Source organism: Puntigrus tetrazona, chromosome 1 (genome assembly GCF_018831695.1).
Source record: "Puntigrus tetrazona isolate hp1 chromosome 1, ASM1883169v1, whole genome shotgun sequence".
In the NCBI taxonomy this organism is placed as follows: Eukaryota; Metazoa; Chordata; class Actinopteri; order Cypriniformes; family Cyprinidae; genus Puntigrus; species Puntigrus tetrazona.
The window spans coordinates 11,003,390-11,011,569 of record NC_056699.1 but is presented as its reverse complement, the minus strand read 5'-3'; the positions used below and the strand labels follow the sequence as shown (position 1 = coordinate 11,011,569).

At 36.3% G+C, this 8,180-nt stretch overlaps 1 long non-coding RNA gene across 1 annotated transcript; it reads left to right on the top strand.

Annotated features, from left to right (window-relative positions):
- Window positions 1-4,665: 4,665 nt before the first annotated feature.
- LOC122347981 lies at window positions 4,666-6,797 on the top strand. The gene is made up of 3 exons (XR_006251254.1): window positions 4,666-4,769; window positions 5,517-5,540; window positions 6,674-6,797. It is a non-coding gene; the product is annotated as an uncharacterized LOC122347981 (long non-coding RNA).
- Window positions 6,798-8,180: the final 1,383 nt, after the last annotated feature.

The window sequence follows — 8,180 nt, the reverse complement described above, 5'->3', positions numbered from 1 at the left end:
TTTTTTTCTTATTGACATCATATACACTGTGCAGATATTGGAGGTGAAGCAGACTGAGCGTTTGAAATGTGCAACTGTCCAAAACAACTGAAATTCTCCAAAAACAATACACCAACTCTTGCATGAGTGTCCAAACCAACCTCCTGGTGAGATTCCACTACCTGGAAACACCTTGCAATACACAAAGGCTTTTGATAAATATGCATTTTTTTAACTCACTTTTACTCTTCCCCCGGTCTTCAAGGAGCTGGTGGCCAGGGTGAGAGAGAGAAAGCGAGATTATATAACCACTAAGGTGGTGACGGAAGAAAGTAACTGGACGTTATTCTGTGCCTGAAGTGCGGCGATTTCTGATGTAATGAGGTCAAGAAAAAGTCCTTAAGAAGGTCAGCTGCTATTGGCCGGACCAATAAGCTTCATGAAGATCCCTGAGACAAGACAACGCATGAACATCCCTACCTCAAAACCTTACAGGTATACAAGCACACAAACTCTTTATTGAGACTGTTATTTGTTGTTTTGAATCTGAAAGAGAAAGAGGCATCAGTGCGGTTATTTCATAGTGATATTTTCATGGTGGGATGCAATCCATGAATCATTTCAAATCATCAAAGAAGTGATCATCCTGACTTTGGAGAAACTGACTTGTGCATGCTCTTTTCATTTACAGTCGTTTGAGAGATGCACTTATCCAAAGGGAGCATTCCAAGCAACTAAATAATGGCGACTTATGAAATCTACTCACTCCAGAAGTCCCCACTATCAAGGATGATCACATGATTTGAGAAAAATGACCGTCAATGTACAAGTACTTTCATGGTTATTACTACACCTAACAAATGTCATCATCCGCTTTTGCAGCTATGTATTAAATTCTGATTGATGTTCTCATACCTGAATCATGCTGAGTCATTGCGCTTTTTGTTATATAGTGACCTGCGAGGTTGGGGCAATTTCAGGATGACGGCATTGTGGGATTAAGACAAAACAAACGAACTCAGCCCACAATGGCGGTCGAGTGAAATCTCTCATCCAGTAACCCTGAGTATGGCCAAATTAGCTCAACTAACGCGTCATTGACTGTTTTACAGCCACACAGGTAAGTATATGGCATGTAAGGCTATGCAAATCATTAACTCAGAAGTCGGCATAATAACCTTATATATACTATATATATAATCGGCGATGATGATGATATTGATATTGATGCATATATGTGTATATGTTTCATTATTGTGTTAGTGTGTAACACAAAGCATATATGGGCACCTGCAAAATAATGATTTTGATGTTGACATATTTACAAAGCACCTTCTGAACCTTAATAACTGCTGTTTTTAACACACAATATACTGCTACTGGTATGGCTATATTCAGATACAACACCTTCACTATAATCATTCTTCATAAATGCATTCCCACTGCTACTGCTGCTGTGTTCCTTTCCTTTTGTTATATTTGTGTGATTTTTACTAATGATCCGCTCACCTCTCTCCTTGCTCACAGCACCTGGATTCACTCGTGTTATTTATTGTGCACTGCTACGGTTCTGCTAGGTCTTTTTAGGCGTACCTCATGTAGTTCCACTGGGCGTCTCTCTGATAGCTGTCAGGTGTTCCTAGATGCCTAGATAATCTTGCGTAATTGCCTGTGTCTGTCTCTCTCTCTACCAAAATCTATAATGAAGTTCTGTCTGAACTGTATTATTTCCTTCTCTCTGTTCTACTGACCTTCTTACTTATGTATAGTATGGATTCTGGTACCAGATATTATTCATTTTTGTATACTTGAGTTTAGTGGCAACATTTTTAACTTTGATGGCACCATGGATGATCTTCAAAAAAGACTTATGGAAAAGTTCTTATTTTTACTTAGTAAAGTAAGATGTAACAGCACTCTTGCCATGTTTTTGCCAATAGGCTGTGTTTTGCATTTAGTTGTCAAAGCAATACTAATCTATGCTCTGGGTTTAAATTAACACACCCTAAGGCTGTGGGACTACATGCACACTTTGTTACATTGTTTCTAGTTTATTTCAGTGGCCCATCTGTAGATAAATACCCTTTTGCCATCTGCTAAAGCTTTTACAGACCAAAGTCAATTAGTTGATTTCCTTCCTTTTTCTGACTTGGATTGATGTTACTACTCTGACTGTTTTGTGTTTTATGTACAACTTTTATTACAACTGTTTCTGTAACTTCTGTTCATGCTTAGCATTGACTGAAAAGTGTTTCCAAAGTAAGCAGTTCTCAATGTCTTTTAATTAAGCATTGCAAGCTCTAATGTATTATTCAAGTAAGTAGTAAAACAAAGATACAAATTGGAATGTTTTAAAAAACTATTTTATTCAGAAGAATTTAGTTTAAATTATTTTTCACAGCATCTTTTGATGAATAAAATAAATTACAAAATGACCAACTTCACTGATGATGAAAGTCCTACAAGATGTTTGAACAATTAAGTTGACACCATAGTAGCCAAGCGTTTTTTTTTAGAAGAGGTAAAATGTTAATTAACACCTAAGTTAAAATGCTGAGAATGGGCTATATGATTGAATCTTACTCTGTAATTTATCAATATAATTTATGTGTGTAGTCATTAGGCTTGTTATTACATTAAATTATTATAAATCAAACTAAAATCTTACAGGTTTAATATTGTAAAAAATCTACAGTTTTCCCAAAAATTATAGTGATTGTTTACTCACCCTCATGTTGTTTCAAACCTAAATGAAGTTTCTTTCTCATGTTAATAAAAAAAAATATATATATATATATTTTGAAGAACCAGACAGTTGTTGGTTCCCATTCCATAGCAGGAAAAAGACACACTAAGGAACCATCAACTGTTTGATTACCAACGTTCTTCAAAACATCATCTTTTATGTTCAGCATAGAGAAAGAGAATCTCATAGAGGTTTGGAGCGACAGTAGAGGTGAGTAATTGATAAAAATCACCACGTTACAAATGATACGCTTCCTACCTGAAATTACCATAAGTATGACTTTACCCACTTATATTAGGTAAATGGATATACTGTTATCTAATATAAACTGCTTGAGTCTTTATATCATCAGATAATTAAACTATATCATCAACCAGCGATAATAAATTGTAAGCGTGTAAAATTGGTTTAAAGCTTTTTATTGTTATTATCAACATTTTACTTGACTGAAGAACCTGTACTTTTGTCAGCTCTGCTTTCCAATAAATCTCTGAAGGTTTTGTCTTCTGCGAAGACAAGACATCTTCGCTTGACCTCTGTGATCTGGATCTCCAGTTAACCACTATCTTTGTTATTCGAGTTCCTTTCATCTCTTTTTGACTGGTTCCATCTTCACTCATAAGCATCTACCACATCTGCTTACTTAATATAGTTCTAGAAGTTGCATGAAATCTGCGCTATGCTGGAATGTTTGGATCTAGTTCTGACTGAGTTTACATACTTCTATATACAGTTGTTTTATGGTTTGTTGATGTTTTCATTCACAGAATTACAAGACCAGGTGCTGCGTGTTTTCCAAAGCAGACCAACAAAGTCACTTACTTACTGATCCAATAGAGACACCACAGCAAGAGAGGCAGCCAATCAGGCGTGCGAGAGTTTGGCTTGACGTCAGAAGTCCTGAAAGCCTATTGGCTCTGTGAGGTGTCAGTGACACAGGAGGGAGTTATCAAACAGAGACGACTTCTGATCAACTCTCTAAACTGGCTGACAGGATACAGCTGAGTGCCAGGTTTGGTCTTGAGCTGAAATTGAAGTTAAATTGCTTGTGGTTTAATTCTACATTTAATGGTTATTTGCTTGCTTTGCCAGGTACTACCTGAAGAGCAACATGGAGGCCAGAGGCAGCTGTGTTGGATGTGGAAGCACAGGAGATGCTGGCGCGAGTCTGTGGTCCCTCTGTTGTCCTTGAGCTCCATGGAGATAGCCAATCAGCTGTCAGCCACGAAACTATCTGCTCTTCTCAGCATAGAACCAGCGGATTACATCAGTGACCTCTTCAAGCTTCACCGCCAAGATCCTCCCACCAACCTGCAACTTTGAGGTCTTGTGAACCAGGAGACATTCTGGAGTCGCCACGAGGATAGTACAAAAGAAACCAACCTTGCCAAAAGAAGTGAAGATCATCAAGCACTTTATAAAGGTGCCCTTCACTGCCGTGACTGCAGAACTTCAATTCCATGTTCGCCATAATCAGGTAGTGTTTTTGTTCTTACCGTACTTCTTGCCATACAAATGTCAATGTGCTTTTGTTCTTTTAGTTTGCTCTTGCTAGTAGTTGTCCCATCTTCTCTTCACTATACAATGTCTGCAATCTATCTGTGTGTCTTTTGCAGTGGGTTCAATCTAGCACCCGTCTATTTCGGTTGAGATCTACATGGGAGCAGTTTGCCTGGAAAATATGAGAAGCTATGCAGAGTTACAGGGCGTTTTTCGACCCTTCTCGTAATATGGCCAAGTGCGCAACCTGCTCAACAAACACAACCTTCAACCGCCGGTCATCCCTTTGTTTCCTGTCATTAAGAAAAGACCTCACGTTCCTTCATGAGGTAACTTTACACCTTGCTGTTTTGCTGCTGCACAAAATTTTTAATTTGGTTTGAAAATGTAGTATTAATCTGTCAAACCTGTGTATTTACAGGCAATGACTCCAAGGTGGGCGGTCTGGTGAATTTTGAGAAGTTAAGGATGATTGCGAGAGAGATCAGACACGTGGTTGAATGGCTTCCATCACCATGGACCCTGCATTGCTTTTTAAGACAAGGTACACTAACACAAAGCATGCACTTATTCAACAATGACATTTCATATGCACAAACATAAATGAATGTGTATATGAAGTAAAACCTATAAGATAAAAGTGTACCTAGCCCATAATAAAGACTCAAATAATGTCATATTTGCATTAAAAATGACATGATTGAGCAAGTGACACATAATAGAGTCATACACATACCTAAAACCTCTTTCATCTTATGCAGAGTAAAGTAAAGTGTAACCTTGAAACTTGCTGAGCAGCACAGGAAATGAGCCAATTTGAAGTGCACGACATGGGCAAGTGCATGCCACACAAATAGTGCTTCATACGACTCGATTGTGAAGCAAAAAAAACATGTACACAAACATTACAGTAAAATTATCTTTTCACCTTTTCATCAACATTTTTAATGAAAAATATTTATTTTGCCTTCTCTAAAAAGTTTTGAGTGAATTTCCCGACAAAGCTTGCTGGGCTTGCAGCAAAAGATGCATATCTCTGATGTCTAAAGAAGTTACCTGTGTAGGCAGCTCACTAGGGATTGTAACTGAACCAGTCTCTTGCACAGTGTGGCATATATCCAATGCTGACGGTTTCTGCTCAGTCATTTGTGTGCTTGCAGTGTCTTACTTGACTTCTTGTTTTGGGCCTTTGCTCTGTGGGCTTCACTGTCTAAGCACTTGTGTCTTATGTCTCCTTTTACTCAACCCTTAATTTTCTTGTTCTTTGGCTCTTCGTGGCACTTTCTTGTAGGAAGAAAAAGTGGAGAAGTCTTGGGTAAATGGGACTGCTACTATCTTTCTTTTGTCTCTTTCACTTTCTGTTAACTGTCATTGTTTGCTGCACAATGCTAAAACCACACTAACACTTCCCTCTGTAGTCTAGTTTTAGTTGGAGCTACGCATATGTGAAATCATTTTGACTTCCTTCTGCTTAAAGGCATGAATTTTTGGAAACATGGGTGTTTCCAAATTATAATTTATATGGTTGTATAAAAGTATTTCTGTTGCTTAAGTAGGAATGGGCATTGAGTAATATTGTAGTGGAGTACTCATGTTTCATCATCAATGCCAGTTTAAAATGCTTTTCTTAAAATAAAAAAAAAATAAAAAATTGTATATACTGTACATGAAAAGAAAGAAAAAATGTTCCCAACTGCATGAATAATCTATTTATACATAAAAACAGATATAAAAAATTGCTATTTATATTACTAAATAGTTTAGTTCCATTTCTAATTATTTCCAGTAGTGCTGTCAAATGATTAATTGCAAACACAAAAAAATTTAGTTTGCATAATATATGTATGTGGATGTTGTGTGTGTGTGTGTGTGTATAAATGCTCACACATACAGTATATATTTATAACATTAACATGAAGTTATATTTATAGTGTATGTATTTATATTCATATAATTTATATCATAAATATATTTAACTACATTTTCTGAAAAACATGCATAATAAATATACACACTACACATACTTGTATTATGTAAACAAACTTATTTTGGATGTGATTAATCATTAGACAGCGCTTTACTGAAATAAATAAAACAAAAACCTCTCCCTGAAACCATTATTTTTGATTAATCAAAATTATTCATTAAGCAGTGACAGTTTCAGTACTGGTTAGTTAGTGCTAAATAAAAACACTGCTTTAGTTGAATGAGTGAGACGAGAATGAGTACCTGATTCCTCATGCACATCCCTACTTTCTAGACATGAAAATATTTCATTAACCTGCAAATTTCTTAATTATTTTCTTTGTGCATGTTCAAGCGGCCATGTTAATTCCAAAGCAAAATTCTCTGGCTGATTGATCTTGTTGTCTTCTGCTGTTGATTCGACATGTTCAGTACTATTGACATTCTGCATTAACATTGTGTGTTTTGTTTTAATGCGTGTAGGTCTCTAAGTCAGGTGAGCAGCTCTTCTCTCTCTGACATTGGAACAATGGGTGGAAAAAGAAAAGGGAGGCGGAGCTCTTTTCTCAGTGCTAAGAAACTTTATGAGGTGGAGATGATGAGCAGGCGTGTGCGGCAGTATCTGGACACAAGCAAATACCACGAGTGACGAGGAGAAGCTACTACGAACTGTCTTTACAGTGTGAGCCTGCCCACAGCTCAGGTGAGTAGCACACAGTTTTAAAAACTATCACCTTTTGATTTTGATTGTTTTGAATAAGATTAAAATGTCTATATATTTTTTATGTTGTGATTTTACTTTATTTCTTCCTTCAGATAATTGTTTATTTATACTATATTTTATACTATATACTATATTTTTCTTTTTTTTTTTTTTCTTTTTTCTTTTTTTATTTGTTTGGAAAGATAAGCTCTTATGTCTATATTTAGTTTATAATATAGTTTTTATTTTCTTTTTTTCCCCTCAGACTTTTACGTTCTCAACTTTAGTTGTAATTATTATTATGGTTATCTTAAACACCAAAATGTGCTAAATAGCGAAGTAAATAAATATATATGCACTTGTGATTTCAGCTCTGAAGAACTCTGGAGAAAGGAGACGGTGGATGCATCTCCTGTCAGTCAAAAAGCACCACTCCACAGCAGACTAATGGAAATCACGGTCGCAAGAAATCACTTGGCAAAGAGTTGCCACCATTCGGTAAGAGCTTACTCTTGTTTTACTCCTGGTGTCATTCGAGCACCCTCTGCTGGTGACTTGTGAGTCTTGTTTGTAGTAAGATGAGTGTTTTGTGTCTGTAGGTGCCCAGTCTCCTCAGTCTCTTCATAAGATTTTGTCTCTCTCTGAAGAGGGGCGGGACAGACAACGAAAGCTGCCTGAGGACAGCCAGTCAAATGCTTCATCCCTCCTCTCCTCTCCCGCACTTCACCTCACAGCACACGAGAAAAAGGTATACTGGCGATGTGTATGGAATTGGTTTAAGAATATTCAAGTGCACTATAATTTGCAATGTTCTGTTCTACAACTTTTATATGTATAATAACTAGGTACTAAACCTGAATGTAACATTGAACCATTTTAAGTCAAAGTATTTCCCTTATGCTACCCAGTCATTTCTTAAGTGCAGTGTAGTTACACTGTAAGTGCACATGCTGCAACATAAAGTGACCTTACTGTTATAATAAGATTCAATTATGCATAATTACATGCAAGTAATCCTAAAACAAACCTAATCTAACCCTAACCATATAGAAAATATGTGCAGTTGATGTTTTTCTGATGACTGTTTTAATGTAATTATAGCATTATAGTAAATAAAAACATATCTATTATGTTTATGTAAACTTGGCATTTAATAGTTAAATGTGATAAGTTATGGCTTTCAAAATTAAAAAGCAGTATAAGCTCATCAGAAATGCATGAAATTATTGGCAATTCTGTTGTTCAGTTGATTGGCTTGATTATTTTATTACATTAAATGTTGCATTA